Source organism: Hippopotamus amphibius, chromosome 6 (genome assembly GCF_030028045.1).
Source record: "Hippopotamus amphibius kiboko isolate mHipAmp2 chromosome 6, mHipAmp2.hap2, whole genome shotgun sequence".
NCBI lineage: Eukaryota > Metazoa > Chordata > Mammalia > Artiodactyla > Hippopotamidae > Hippopotamus > Hippopotamus amphibius.
Window position 1 is genome coordinate 158,384,880 of NC_080191.1, and position 15,766 is coordinate 158,400,645.

General features: G+C 41.6%; 1 protein-coding gene across 1 annotated transcript in view; it reads right to left on the reverse strand.

Annotated features, from left to right (window-relative positions):
* Window positions 1–15,766, reverse strand: part of MCF2L2 (MCF.2 cell line derived transforming sequence-like 2) — a 277,613-nt gene that overhangs the window by 4,883 nt on the left and 256,964 nt on the right. The gene's annotated exons all lie outside the window — the stretch shown is intronic.

The following is a 15,766-nucleotide window of genomic DNA, read 5'->3' on the forward strand; positions in this document are numbered from 1 at the left end:
TCCATTTTCTTTCAAACTAGAGTTTCCTTTATTCTTCTACTCCTTTAAAAGAACTGTATCATATGAACTAAAGTACATCATTTTCACTTGGGGTTTGGGGAACGGAGCGCCGCCTTAAAGTAATGTGTAAGCCCCTGGGCTTTCCTTCCCTTCCCTGGAGGAACAAACGTGGGTAACGTTGCTATTTAATATGCTAACAGCAATCTAGGCACCAGCCTAAGAACTTCATCTACTTCTCACAGCAAGACTATACAGTATTACTTCCACTTTGTAAAATAATTGATGAAAAGAATTTAAGCACGGAGAAGTTAAGTAATTCATCCCAAGAGATGGAGCTGAAGTCTATAAGCCCTCAGTGCTTGGGCCCTTAACTGTCTGCTGTGCCACTGAGCTCTTTCTCTGTCTTCTAGGAGGCAACCAGTAGGGCCACATTCTACCTAATTCATCCCAGTAGCTCTCCAGAGCTCACAACAGGTGAGATCTCCAGGATGCTTCCACCAGTACGAGGCTGGATTAAGATCTTTTGCTTGGGGCCGCAGAGTGTAAACTTGGATGTCTAGGCTGGTCTATATTTGAAGTATCCGTTTCCTTTGCATACAAGTCTCTAGCCAAGAGGAAGGGAATTACTCCTGAACATTCAATTACTTGCTTTCAGATTCCACATATTCTCACAGCACTTTTTTTTTTTTTTTATTGTATTTTTTGTTGTCAGAGTCCCTACCAGCTTCTAGAGCAGTCCAAGCTTGCTGTCTTGAGACATTCAGGGCTGCTAGGAGCTAGGGTCAAAGAAACTTCATAATTGGGAAACTATCACCTAGCTCAGCAACCAGCTGCCCTTTGATGTGTCTAGTTGGGTTTAGCCAAACCCTTGTCTATTTCATTAGAGATTTAATGAGAATTTTTCCATAAGACTAAAATATAAAGCCCCCCAGGCAAAGGAAGCAGTCGTCATGCTCGAGGAAGTCATTGATTCTGATCATCAGGAGGCGGGCAGGCTGCTACCTAATAGAGGCAGAGGAAAACACATCTGGCGATCCACCGGGACATCGCCCCGTACACCCCTGTGCTGTCGTAACTGTAAATGGGCAAGTAAAAGAACAATAGCTAGACAAGAGTCTGGGACACCCACCATGCATGTCACCAGCAGAAGTGCCAAATGAGGGGGAAGGGGATATAGAATGAGTGGGAGGGAGATGATGACTTAAGGGTATAACCTAAGGACAACTGCAGCAGCAGGTGGCAGACCAAACCTCCAGACCCACTAAGGCTGAAGTTGCAGGAATGGGAGGACAAGTTTCCCACGTGTGTCACTAGGAGTGTGATAATGACTAAGGTCACAACTCATTCAATGCCTGATGCTGATGGCACAGGTTCTGGTTCCTTGCAGGATTCAGTTCTATCCCTCTTGAAAAAACAATCCAGTGATGCCTGGGTGGTAGTTCTTTTTTTCTTGTCATAGATGACATGGTAGCACTGGATTGAATTCTGAATGGCTGCTGCAACCTTCATGTACTTGTCTACGTTTCGGTTCTGGGCCTCAGAAACTAACAGTGCCTCCTCAGATAAAGAAAATCCCCTTGCCATTTCCTGCATCGTGAATTTCTTCAATTCTTGTTACTTCTTCCTCTTTTCACTCCACTCTCTCAATTATTTTCACTTTTGTTTCCATTGTTATCCTTTGGTGCTTCTCAGCAGCACCAGCTACATCACTGCTGCTTTTTACACTTTCTTCCAGACATCCTGGGGTTGAAATAAAGGTACTGTACTACTGTACTCTATACAGTACTGTAAAGTACACAAAAGCACGACCACTTGTAGAGGATGCACGCATGTGACAACATACGCCAGACACGTGAACTAACTTACGTGATTGGACATGCAAACGCACATTTGCATCTTTGAAAGTTCACAGCTTGAAGGTTCGTATGTAGGGAACTTACTGGATGTCTCATCTGAGACTTGTGCATAATCTTGCAGGGAGGAGAAGGTCCGATCTTCCAACAAGGGAGAGTGGGACACTTCTGCCAGCCGAGGGGCATGTAACCAGATATCTTCCAGCTTTAGGGTCCTACATCTTCCCTATCAGGGCCTGACTTGCCTGCTTCATCTATTGGCACTAGGGGCCCAAAATAATCAGGCAGCAGACTTGCCTCGGCTGAGAATTTATCCTTCTCTCAAGTACTGCCCTCTGCTGTAGGCAATGAGGGGCTGAACACTGGGAAGAAGGCCCTCTGATTCTCACACTGTGCTTTAAGTTGGCGATTAATTTGAGCCTGTCACTTTCTTCAGCGCATCAACGGTGCTTAGCAATACCCTCCCAGTTCCACGTTCCTTACAGTTAATATCTTCCCCAAACCTCTCAAATGCTAGAGACATTGCACAAGCTGGTACATCCCTGTCTGCCTGTATCTGATCCCAGGTCACCACCGGGGAAGGTCTTAGCAATTGAATTGCTACACAGGCCAGGGACCAGGACTTTCAACATTCCACCTACCACCAGCGCTGGGGTCCTCATTGCCATTTGACCAGCAAGTGACCCAACCCCAGAATCCCATCCTTTCTAGGAACTCTCTGGGTACTAACCGTCTTAGGCCAGGTTTCCCAGAAGCAGATTGTGCAAGTGAATTAAGGAGAAAGGGCTTTCAGTTGAAATGTGTAAGGCAATGAGGGCAGAAGACAGAGCAAGGAAGAAGCCAGGTGCAGACAAGGGTTCAGCCAAGGTCTAGCATCTGCCTGAGCCCCTGAGAAATTCTGGAGTATGGATGGCACCACAAGTGTCCCATCTTGAGGCAGAAGGGCTGGCTTTTGTACCCTGAATCAGCCAGCCAAACTGCCCTTGGAGGAGGCCATAAGCTCTCAGGTATTTCTTGGCTGGATGTCTCTGGTCAGCTGAAGATCGCAACTGACTGATGCAAAGGATCTGGATGAGGTCTCAACGGCCTCTACTACACTACCGTGTATGAGTTTTTTAAATGAGAAAAATAATAGATTTTATTTTTAGAGCAGGTTTAAGTTTACAGAAAAATTGAGCAGAAAGTACAGAGTTTCCATATGACCCCTCACCACACTCTCCCCACAGTTTCTCCTGTTATTTACATCTTGCATGAGTGTGGTACATTTGTTACAACTGATAAACAAATATCAATACACTATTACAAACTAAAGTCCAGAAGTTACATTAGGCTTTACTCTTTGTGTTGTAGGGGTTTTGATAGATACATAATGTCGTGCATCCACCATTATATCATACAGAATAGTTTCACTACCCTAAAAATCTCCTGGGCTCCACCTACTCATTCCCCACCCCCTACCCTGAACCCCTGGTAAGTACTTATTTTTTATTATCGCTATAGTTTTCTTTTTTCCAGAATGTCACATAGTTGGAATCATACAGTATGTAACCTTCTCAGATTGACTTGTTTCATTTAGCAATATGCATTTAAATTTCTTCCATGCCTTTTTATGGCTTGATAGCTCATTTTCTTTCATTGCTGAATAATATCCAATTGTTTGGATGTACTGTAGTTTGCACGTCATTTAGGTAAATACCAAGGAGTATGATCGCTGGACCACATGGTAAGATTATCTTTAGCTTTGTGAGAATCTGCCAAACTGTCTGTACTATTTTGCATTCTCATCAGCAGTGCATGAGAGTTCCTGTTGCTCCATACCCTCACCAGCATTTGGTATTTTCAGTGTCCTGTGCTACTTTTACAGCGTAACTCTCAGGTATTTTGAGGTAGCAGTCAGTCTTTTGAAGAGCTGATTGGTTTTCGTGAACTTTAATGAAAATGTCACCAAAGCTCACATCGACCTAACAGTTACTCCCATGTTATCTTTCTGTCTCCTGAAACCAGCCTGTTTTCCTAGCATTGAAGGTGTGTGCATGGATGTGCACACACAAACAGATACATGCAGACATACACAAACATACACGGACACAGTCTACAACCAAGCCTAGACGAGGATACCCTTAACTAAACGTCAGCTATTCTGCTCACCTCATGCCTTTGGGTCTGATGACCTTGAATTAGCTGGACAGAGAGAGAAGGAAGAAAAGAAGACACCTGGACAAGCCACATCTTTATGTTTGGGGTAAAGGAGGAGATATAACTTTATTAATTGCCTCGTATCTGCAAATTTGTAGATTGTACCAACGTTAACCCTTCTGTCCTCAAACAAAGGGTCTTTTAAAGGTGTCTTCAAGGAATTATTGGAACCTGTAAAAGGAGTTAAACACCTCAAGAACAAAACATATTTTATGACTAGACAAGGTAGATAAGCCACATTTTCTAATAGTCCTTGACAATCTGAAGTGTCATCTGTTAAGTGGAAAGCCAAGATACAACTTGATCAGAGACAGTACTGGGGGATAAAGCCAATTATTTAGGAGACAAAAATCTGGTTTCATCTTTTCTTAAAAACATTTTTTTTCACAAGCCAATACAAAGTCTCCATAGGAAAACAAAACAAACGTTTCATACCTCCCAGAGATTCTGCTACATAGAGGGACAGGCCTTACCATGCAAAGAAAATTTAGGGACTATATCCTATGAACTCTCACCAGCCACAATTTTTCTCAAGCCTTACTTTTCCTTGTCTGTCCTAAGAAGAAAACAGGTCATTTTTCATTTTTCAAATATAAAATTTCATAACACACATATACACCTTAATTGAGAATAACTGCCTTATTAAATGGCATGGCCATTAATATTTGTTAACCAACACTGAAAATTCAGTTTCTTAATTATGTGGTTGTCTTCCTATTAATTTTCCATATCACGCTCATTAGCATCCAAGGCTCTAAAAGTCTGAAGAAGAAACATATACTAGTTAGCCTTGTGCTGGAGTAGGGGGTGGTCTGTGTATGTTTCCTTAATGACTTTTTGTAATTTATAGGTGCTCAATAAGTGTATTTTGAACTGAAACTTCTTTCAGAGGCCTTTCTAAATAAAATATATGCCTGGAGACGTACTTCATGTCCCACCAAACTAACCACGTGATAATCTGAAACCAAAGTCTCAAATATTAAATTCCCAATACTTTGATTATAGGGAGTGGTAAAAGTATAAAGAAGGACTTTTGGGAAAGATTATCTTTCAATACTCAAAGAAAGAAAAGATGACAACAAAAAGAGCACATTCGAGCCCCATAAACATACAACCTATTCTGTCATTAACATACAGAATACAGAAATGCCTCCACATTTGTTTTTCTTTTGGATCCCATGCCCAATTCTGCCTACCAGAAAACTGACACACAGAGAAGTTAGAGCTGAAATCTTGGGAGGACGCCCACGATCAGGTGCTCCTAACCTTTCCAAGGAAAGCTTTGGGAGGAGGTGAAATCTATAAACCCTGGAGAGAGCAAGAAATACAGTGCCACCACCCAATGTCTTTATTCCAAAGCAGGGGCCTTCTGGCAATGCTCTTAGCCTACAACCATTTTCTTAAGAGGACAGCTCTTCGAAAGGGGAAGTTACTTCTCAATGTGAAACATTTGCCCTTCATTTTAATTCTGGCCTAACTGGATCTATGCAAATGAATAGCAGGAAGTTGATTTTATGCTTTTCTTCTTACTCACATAGTTAAGGAAGGGCTGAGAGTCTGAATGGCTTCCTCAACTTTTAAGCAGCTGGTATCATCTCATTGCTTGCATGCCTCACTCTCCTACTGGATCCCATCTTTAATCCTACACGTGCTGGGGACTGAGTCTTCCTTGCTTCTGGTAGCTCTTTCCATATTTTGAATCCAGGGTACAAATTCCACTTCATTGTCTTTGCTCTAGAGAAATATACATGCCCTCCCTACAATAGTTCGGTGCTGGTTGAAGTGGTGCTGATTCAGACCAGATCATCCCCAGATAAAGCCTTAGGACCTGCTTGCTCCGCCTCCTCCACCTGTGGGCTAAGACTTGCCTCAGCTCTCTGGATGACATTCAGCAAAGGAATGTTCAAGGGATTCCACCTGTTGGATTATATGGTTAACACCTAACTGGCTGCAAATCTTAAAGTGGGAGAGGTGAGGAGATGGAATCCCCTTTCATTGTCTCAAAAGCCATTTTAAGTGCTCAACAAATATGCACTTGCTTGGCCTGGAGGTTCGAGATGAATACGACATGCCCTGAGCTAAACCTCATCACCTCCTAGCTCTGCTTGCAGAGTGGTTTGCTAGCCTGATGTAATTATTCAATCAATTCTTTTATTGGTTTATTCACTAAACCTTTACTGAGCCAGGCTCAGTACACGAGTGCCAGGCTCTTGTATAATGAGGCCTGAGGGAAGCTACAACTAATAAGACAACATCTATGTCCTAGAGGAAATTCATTGTCCAGTGGGGAGAAAAACTTAAACACATAAAATGACAATATAGCACATTAAATGTCCCAGGTCTGAGTCCTAGGATAATTTTTTTTAACTCTTTATTGAAATGTATTTGCTTTACACTCTTGTACCGTCTCTGAGGTACACCAAAGTGAATCAGCTGCATCTACACACATATCCCCATATCCCCTCCCTCCCACGACTCCCCCCCACCCTCCCAGTCCTGGCCCTCTAAGCCATCTCCCATGAAGTTGATCTCCTTTTGTTATACAGCAACTTCCCACTAGCTATCTATTTTACAGTTGGTAGTGTAAATATGTCTATGCTACTCTCTCACCTCGATTATAGCACATTAAATGCTGTGATAGGGTACTCCTTAAGGGAGTGGGTACAGGGAGGAGGGAGAGAGACTCAGCTGTCCACCAGTGTCCTCACCCCTTCCCATCACTATTGTCTCTTTGTTTTAGGGCCTGGGGTGCCTCTAATAGGAACAGGCCAAATGAGGCTTGAATACTAAGCAGGCTGTACCTGAACTGGATCACAGGCTACAGGTTTATTCAACAAGCATTTATTGGGTACGTCCTGAGTGCCTTGGACAGGGAGAGGAAGTAAGGATGGAGAGTTTATAAATGGGGAGGAATAGATGGGATAAGAAGCACCAATGAGAGTTGAACCCTGAAAGAAGTATGAGTGTATCTTCCTCCAGACAAGAAGGAATGAGGAGAGGAAGAATGATGATCAGGAGAGTTTTGGGTCGAATGAGGGAAGCTGAACGAGTTAACATCAGAGGGTACACTCGCCTGCTCAGCAAAGGAGGAGGCAGGGCAGCCAGGTGAAAATAGGAGTAGAATTAGAGGGCCTCATAGGGAAGTTCTAGAAAACAGCCAGAAGCAAATGCATTTATGGTAGGTTTCAAAACGGCAAGTATGACTCAACTGCAACTCAGCAAGCAAGCATTAGGAGAGCTACCATAGGCTGGCAGTGGGGGCAGGGAGCTAATATTTTTTAATTAGAAAAAGTAAATTAAGTTAAAATTTAATTGGAAATCGCTTGTAATAAGCTAAGTGTTGAAGAAAATCAATGAAAGCAATTACGTAGAATCAATAGGAACTATCTGCAACATTTGACTTAAAAAAAAAAATCAGTACACACCTAGCGCTTGCTTCAAACCATGGATTCCCTTGGCCTGAAATTAAAAAAACAAAACAAAACCAGCCCTCTCAAATGTAAGCCAATTTGAATAGGTTTTAAATGTGTTGATTTTTTGTACATGCACACACGTAGAATACTATAAAAATTTATGAAAGTGTGTAGATCTTGGTCTTATTTTCTTAGTAATTTGGAATAGCTTTCTGCAGTCCTGGCTCACTTGGCCCTGCGATCCCCTCCCCGTTCTCTGCCCATCCTGCTGCGTTCCCTGAGTGCCTTCTCAGTCCATCCAAGTTTCCACAGTTAGCTCCATTAGCACTGAATTAAGGAATAAACAATGTGCCCATTAAGTGCTCATTTTTTCCACCTGAGCCCAGATTATATAACTTGGTGTGGGACCTATCATGAGTTCCTGGGACCACGGTAAGGATCACACTCTTTGTTCGGGTGTTGTCCCAGCTGTGAGAACAGCACCAGGTCTCAGCCTCTAGTGTCCTCACCGCCTACACCTGCATTAAAGTCACACACCTCAGCCTGATACTCGAGGCTTGCCTCCTCTCTCAACCTCATTTCCTTCCACCCATGAGCCTCTCTAGCCAGGCTCCAAGTCATCACTGAACACGCTCCCTTGGAGGCAGCTCAGTAATTTTCACAGGTTCCTGGGTCCACCTTTACTACCCATGTGACAGTCACGAGCTGCCCAGTTGCTAGGATGGGCCTGCGGCCTGGCTTTCCCGCCTTGTGCTCTGGCTCTCTGCCAGGACTGGGGCTTTGCCTTCTACCACCACGGTGCTGCCCCCGCAAAGCCACCTGCCGCCAGAGCCCCTCCCCGCTGAGCCTGATCTCCCAGTGTCCCTAGGCCTCCCAGTCAAAGGGGCTCAGATTACGAGGGAAGAGGCTGCCCCAAACCACAGAGCCTGCTGCCCTCCCTGACTTGCGCTGCTGTGTCCCACGCATCCAGTTACACTCTCCTCTCTCCAGCCCAAAGCCTCTCTGACTCCATAACTCCCCGTGAGCACAAGGCCCCTTCTGCCTGGCTGTCTCCAGAGGCCCTGTCTCCACATCCCTCAGTGGCTCCCAGGGCCCTTCCTGTGACCTTAGATGCCCTTGTCACTGGGGTCCTGTATGCCTTGCCCAGAGTTCACAGGGTTATCACGCTCAGCAGTCCCAGCGGTTGAAGGTGGGGTGGGGTGCTGTAGGAATGAACTGGGGTGATAATGCCGTAGGTGTGAGTGCTGGACAGGGGTGAGGTTCTGATGTTCCTGATGTGGCAGCCTTTGAAACCTCCCTCCCCTGTTGCCTGATACCCCAGAGTCTGTGTTCTGCCCTGGAGTCCCATCTCCTCTCAGGGACCAGCCCAAGGCCCCACTCCTGCTCACTCACCCACAGGAGGCCCCCCTGAATTCCTAGAGCCCTTGCTGTTGACATCACTAGCAGTGACATTTCACCGGACCCTGCTTGGTGAGCCAGGCTTGGGAGATCTGGTTCTGCTGGTGGAAAGTTCTGTGAAATTGACCCTCTGTTTGCCTGTCTGTAAAAGGAAGGGGCTGGGACCACACCTTCGGGCTGATCTTTCAGTTCAGTTTTTTTGTTTGTTTGTCTGTTTTAATCTAAACTACTGGCTAGCATCTGGTTTTGCTTCTTATTTGTATTTTACATTCCTGTCACAACCTAGAGCATACAGTGCTAGGACTTGAAGAAGACTTAAGAAGTGTGTTTATGAATTATTAACTGAACAAATGCCATGACCTTACAATAAAAGTATTTTTCTGTGGGGTCAGGGAAGGACAGGCTCATCTAGTTAAAATTTAGATTGTAGATTAAGCTCAATATTGTTAAGATGTCACCTTTCACCAAATTGATCTATAGATTTTACACAATCCTAATCAAAGTCCCAGCGAGCTTTCTTATAGGAATCAACAAGCTGATTCTAAAATATATATAGAGATGTAAAGGATATGGAATAGTCAAAACAACTTTAAAAAGAAAAACAATGTTGAAGGACTCAAACGATCTGATTTTAAGACATTATAAAGCTACAGTAATCAAGACAGTAAAGTATTGATGTCAGGATAGACAAGTGGATCGATTAAATAGAGCAGAACATCCAGCTATAGATGCACTTACATAAATAGTCAATTGGTGGAAGAGTTTTTTCAACAATAGTAGTAGAACAACCATTAATGTGCACAAAACTGAACTTTGACACGTCATACCATATACTACAGTACCCCTCAGAAAGGATCAGAAACCTAAATGTAAAACTTAAAAGTATGAAATATCTAGGAGAAAACATAGGAGAAAATCTTTGTGACCTTTAGACAAATATTTCTTAGATGCAAACACTAACAGTATGATTCATAATTTTTAAAATATTGGATTTCATAAAAATTAAAATCTGCTCTTAAAAAGGCACTCTTAAGAGAATGAAAAACTAAGCTACATACTGAAAGAAAATAGTTGCAAAGTACATGCCTAATAAAGGACTTGTATTTAGAATATATTAAAAAAAAACTCTCAAAACTAAATTATAAGAAAGCAATGAGCAAAAGATTTGAACAGACACTTCATCAAAGAAGATATATGGATGGTAAGGAAGCACACAGAAGGATGCTCAACCGTTCATCAAAGCAAATTAAAACCTCAGTAGCATGCCACCTACTAGAAGGCTTAAAATTAAAAAAGACTGACAATACCAAGTGTTGGTGAGGATGTGGAGCAAGTGGAACTTTCATACACTGCTGTGGGGGTATAAGATGATACAACCACACTGGAAAATAGCAATTTCTTAAAAAAAACATGCACCTGTCATATGACCTAACCATTACACTCTTAGGTTTTTACCCAAGAGAAATGAAAACATATGTCCACAAGAAGATTTGCACTCAAATGTTCATAGCAGCATTATTCAGAATAACCCCTCGAAAGTGGAAAGAAACCAAATGTTCATTAACAGGTAAATGGATATGTAAATTGGGGTTTTTCCAAACAATGAAATGCTACACAGCAATGAAAAGGAATGTACTACTGCTAGACAAAGCAACACGAATGCATCTCAAAATAATTATGCTAAGTGAGAGAAACTAGACCAGAAAAAGTACATGCTATTTGTTTTCTTTAAGGAACTTTAGAAAATTCAAACTAATCTACAGTGATAGGAAGAATATCAGTAATCACCTGGAAAGCTGTAAGGGGGTAAGAGAGGGGCAAGAGAAAGGCAGTAAAAAGAGACATGAGGAAAATTTGGGGGGTGAAAGAAGTGTTCATTATCTTGATTGTGGTGATGCTTTCACAGGTGTGTACATATGTCAAAATTTATCAAATTGTACACTAAATATGTGCAATTTATTATGTCAATTATACCTCAATAAAGCTGTATTTTTTCAATAAAGCTATTTTAAAAATTGTAGTTTAAGGCCTCTGCCCAGAAATTTTCATAAGTACAATGCATATTCCCAGGCATAAGCCCTAGCTATCCTAATTCTACAGGTCTAGGCTAGAACCCAGAAATCTGCATTTGACTCAAGCTCTTCAAGTAATTCCAATGCAGGTTGTCCCTAAACCATGTTTTGTGAAACACTGGTTTCTCCCTGTAAGGATTTCTAGAATAATACTGTAACTAGAATGTTTGTTTCTGGGGAAAATAAGTAACTTTTTCTACTAGGATTGCTATATCTTTCTGTATTATGCCTCCAGAGCACTGATATTCCATTACCATAACATATATTTAGCATGCTATTAATAGGTCAAAAGCAAAATTAAATCATAATTTTTTCCTCATCTTACCTTTATATAAATTAAAATTAACTACATGATCTTGTTACCATTTCCTGGCAGAGTCCTACAGTTTAAATCAAGAACTTAGGTCACTTGGTTGTGACTGAAAACCAATGTGGTAGTTTTCCAATCATACTGCTTAGTTTATCTTTTTCCACATTATGACGCACACCTACCCTCACATCCTCCTGACCAGCTCATGATCAGAGAAGACACAGAAAGAGTGTGAAATGGTTTCATTCCTGCAAAGTCTCTGAAAACAAAGTTATCTTTTCACGTTTATATAATTTTTCTTATAAAACAACAAAAACTGTTACCAGTATAAATGATAGGAGATAGGTTTTCCACATGAGAGTAGCATTTCTTAACCATAGCAACATTACCTAAAGGAAATATTAGAACCCAATTGATGAAGCTTGTTGTGGATTCTCCTATCTAATATCACTTGAGAAGACAAATGTGAAAGGGTAAAGCCTACTCAAAGATGATTTTTAATAATTAAAGGGAATACGTGAGTGACAATGGTACAGGGGGAAAAAACCTCCAAAAATTCTCTCTTCAACGAATGTATGGGAAAAACTGGCAAAAATAGTCATCACTATATTTTCAGAACACTGGAAATTAAACAAAGGCTTCCAGCAATCAGGAGAACATTAATTCAAGGAGAATGGATGAACCTCAGTATGACCAGTGAGCTCTGAGGTGCTTTAGTCACCCTAGTCCCATCCTATCCCTTCTTCTTAGAAGTGACTTTGGAAGCCAATAGCCTGCAATCATGGTGAAAATTAGCAAGCTGGCAGCTGTAGGAGGGGGCAGAACAGGGTTGGAGCTCCTTCAAAGTCTCATTCCCAGAAAACTGTCATTATTTGAGTTGTCTGGGGGTTCCTTGGAATATCCTACTTGCAAGGCTGTCTTTATTAATCTGACTAAGAGCTTGCTCAGTGTGAAAAGCCTTTTTCTTCAGGGGCGTTTGTAGCAAATGTCTAGAGGTGATAGTTTAATATCTCGGCTGCTTGAGGCACTGGATAACAGCTGGGGCAAAAAAATAGCCTAATCAAAAAGTTTAAAAGGAAAAACTTAAGAACAAGATACCCATAGTGGTTTTGAAAAACTCCAAATATTCCTGAGAATCTAGAAGGCCATTGTGCACATGCCCAGGGTTGTGTGCATGCTCAGGAAAAATATTAGAAGGCCTTATGCTCTCACCTGGGCTGATTTTGAGGCTCTGCACAAGCAGGAAGTGAAGGCTAAGGTGGAACTGTCACCTGTCTGGCTGTGTATTGAAGGTGTGCTTCAAAATCCACATAGAGCCCCTTGGCAAAGACTGGAATGTTTATTGGCTTCAGATGTTTAAGGAAATCTCTGCCTAGTCATGAACCAAGCAGAGACTTCAGTGGCCACACATGGCAATGAATACAGATTTTACAGAATTATTGCAGAAAAGTCACTAAATAAACAAAAACAACAAAAATAACAAAGAGCAACAATAGCAAACACTGGAGATGAAGGAGAATCTGATTTCCTGAGTTGCCACATTATGTTGTTTTAAATGTCCAGTTTTCAAAGAAAAATTATGACACATGCAGAGAAAGAAGAAAGTATAGCCCATACACAGAAAAAAAGCCAAAACAAAACAGTCAATAGAAACTGTCCCTGAAGAAGCCAAGATATTGCACTTCCTAGACCAAGACTTTAAACCAGCTTTTAAAAAAATGCTTAGAGTGAAAGGAAACCATACATAAAGAACTAAAGGAAAGTATGAAAACAAACTCTCATCAAATAGAGAATATAAAGAGAAAAATTACATTTAAAAAGGGCCAAATAGATATTTTGGGTTGAAAAGTCTAATAACTGAAATGAAAAATTTACTAGAGTGGCTCAATAGCAGATTTCAGCAAGCAGAAGAAAGAATCAGAGAACTTAGATATGGGTCAGTTGAAACTATCCAATTTGAGGAAGAGAAAGAAAAAGAATGAAGAAAAAAGATAAAAAAAAGAACAGAGCCTTAAAGACCTATAGGACACAAACAAGCATATCCATATACATATAATGGGAGTTCCAGAGGAGAGAAAAAAAGGGGCTGAAAGAATACTTAAAGCAATAATGGCCAAAGACTTCCAAAATTTGATAAAAAATGTTAATCTACACATCCAAGATGATCTACAAACTCCAAGAAATAAAAACTCAGAGACCACCCCCCCCCCATACCTAACATATTCAAACTGTCAAAAGACAAAGAAAGGAGAGACAGCCAAGATGGCAGAGTAGGAACATTGTGAGTTCACCTCCTTTCATGGCCACACCAAAATTACAACTATTTACAGAGCAACTGTTGATGAGAACCATCTGAAGATTAGCTGAAAAGACTTTTCACAACTAAAGATATAAAGAAGGAACCACAATGAGATGGGTGGGAGGGACAGAGGAGCAGTACAGCCAAAATCAGTATAGGCAACCCGCAAACGGGAGGGTAATCACAATTGCAGAAGTTCTCCCCAAGGAGCAAGGGGTACAAGCCCCACATTGAGCTTGCCAGCTCAGAGGTCCTGCACTAGGAAGATGAGCTCCCTGTGTTCCTGGCTTTGAAGGCCAGTGGGGATTACTTTGGGGAGAGTTAGATAGCTCCAGGAAATAGCAACTCTACTCTTAAAGAGCATGGACAAAAATCTCACATGCTCCAAGACCCAGGGCAGAAGAAATAGTTTGAAAGGAGCCTGGGTCAGACCCACTTGATAATCTTGGAGAGCTTCCCAGCGAGGTAGGAGGCAACTGGGACTCCCCCTGGGATATAGATGCTGGCAGCAGCCATATTTAGGAGCTCATTCTACCATGAGAACACTGGTGCTGGCAAGTGCCATTTGGAATCCTCCCTCTAGATGATTAGTTCTGGGACACAGCCCTACCCACCAGCAGGCCTGATGCCCTAGGACCCCATGAGCTCCCAGCCATTCAGGGACCAAGCCCCACCCCCCAGAAGGCCCAGGACCCAGACCCACTCACCAGTGGGCCAGCACTAGTCCTGGGAACCCCTAAGCCACATAGTCAGCTGCACCAGGACCTAGCACTGCTTGCCAGCAGGCAGGCAGGCTCCTCCAAGAGGCAGAGCCTGGCAGCAACTGGGATGGGGGCCAGCCCTGCCTATGAGTGTGCTTACAGTAGTAAGCTTCACCACAACAGAAGGTCCACACAGCCCACATAGGAGGCAGTCCTAGAGCACATCACTCTGGTGATCAAGGAGAAGCGTGCTGTTGGGTCCCATAGGGTATCTCCTACATAAGGCCACTTTTCCAACATTGGGAAACATAACTGACCTACTTAGAATATATAGAAATAAAAACAGGGAATTAGGCAAAATGAGGTAACAGAGGAATATGTTCCAAATGAAGGAAAAAGATAAAATCACAGAAGAAATATTCAGCAATTCTTATTACTTATCTACGCAATAAAGAGCTCAAGGTAATGATCATAAAGTGCTCAATGAACTCAAAAGAAAAATAGATGAACACAGACAGAAATTTTTAAAGAGTTAGAAAATATAAAGAAGAACCAAGCAGAGCTGAAGAATACAATAACTAAAATAGTTTATACACTAGAAGGAATCAACAGTAGATTAGATGATACAGAGGGGTGGATCAGCACACTGGAAAACAGAATACTGGAAATCACCCAAGCTGACCAGGAAAATGAAAGAGAATTCTAAAAAATAAGGATAATTTAAGAGACCTCTGAGACAACATCAAGCACATTAACATTTGCACTTCGGGGGTTCCAGAAAGAGAAGAGAGAGAGAGAAAGGAGCAGATAACTTATTTGAAGACATAATAGCTGAAAACTTACCTAACCTGGGAAGGAAACAGACATTCAGGTCCAGGAAGCACAGAGAGTCCCAAACAAGATGAACCCAAAAAGATCCACACTAAGATAGGTTGTAATTAAAATGGCAAAAATTAACACTAAAGAAAGAACCTTAAAAGCAGCGAGGGAAAAGTAACTAGTTACATAAAGTTGCAGGATACAAAAGTAATATACACAAATCTGTTGCATCTCTATACACAATGACATATCAGAAAGCGAAATTAAGAAAAAAATCTAAGTTACAATTGCATTAAAAAGAATAAAATACCTAGGAATAAATAGAACCAAGGAGAGAAAACTATAAGACATTGATGAAAGAAACTGAGGAGAACACAAACAAATGGAAAGTTATACTATACTCATAGATTGCGGAATCAATATTGCTAAAATGACTGTGATCCCCAAGGCAATCTACAGATTCAATGCAAGTTCTATCCAAATACCAATGGCATTTTTCACAGAAGTAGAATAAATAATTCTAAATTTGTATGGAAACAAAAGATCCTGAATAGCCAAAACAATCTTGAGAAAGAACAAAGCTGGTGGTATCATGAGCCATGACTGCAAACTATGCTACAAAGATAGTAATCAAAACAATATGGCAGTGGCACAAAAACAGACATGTAGATCAAGGGAATAGAATAGAGAGCCCAGAAATAAACC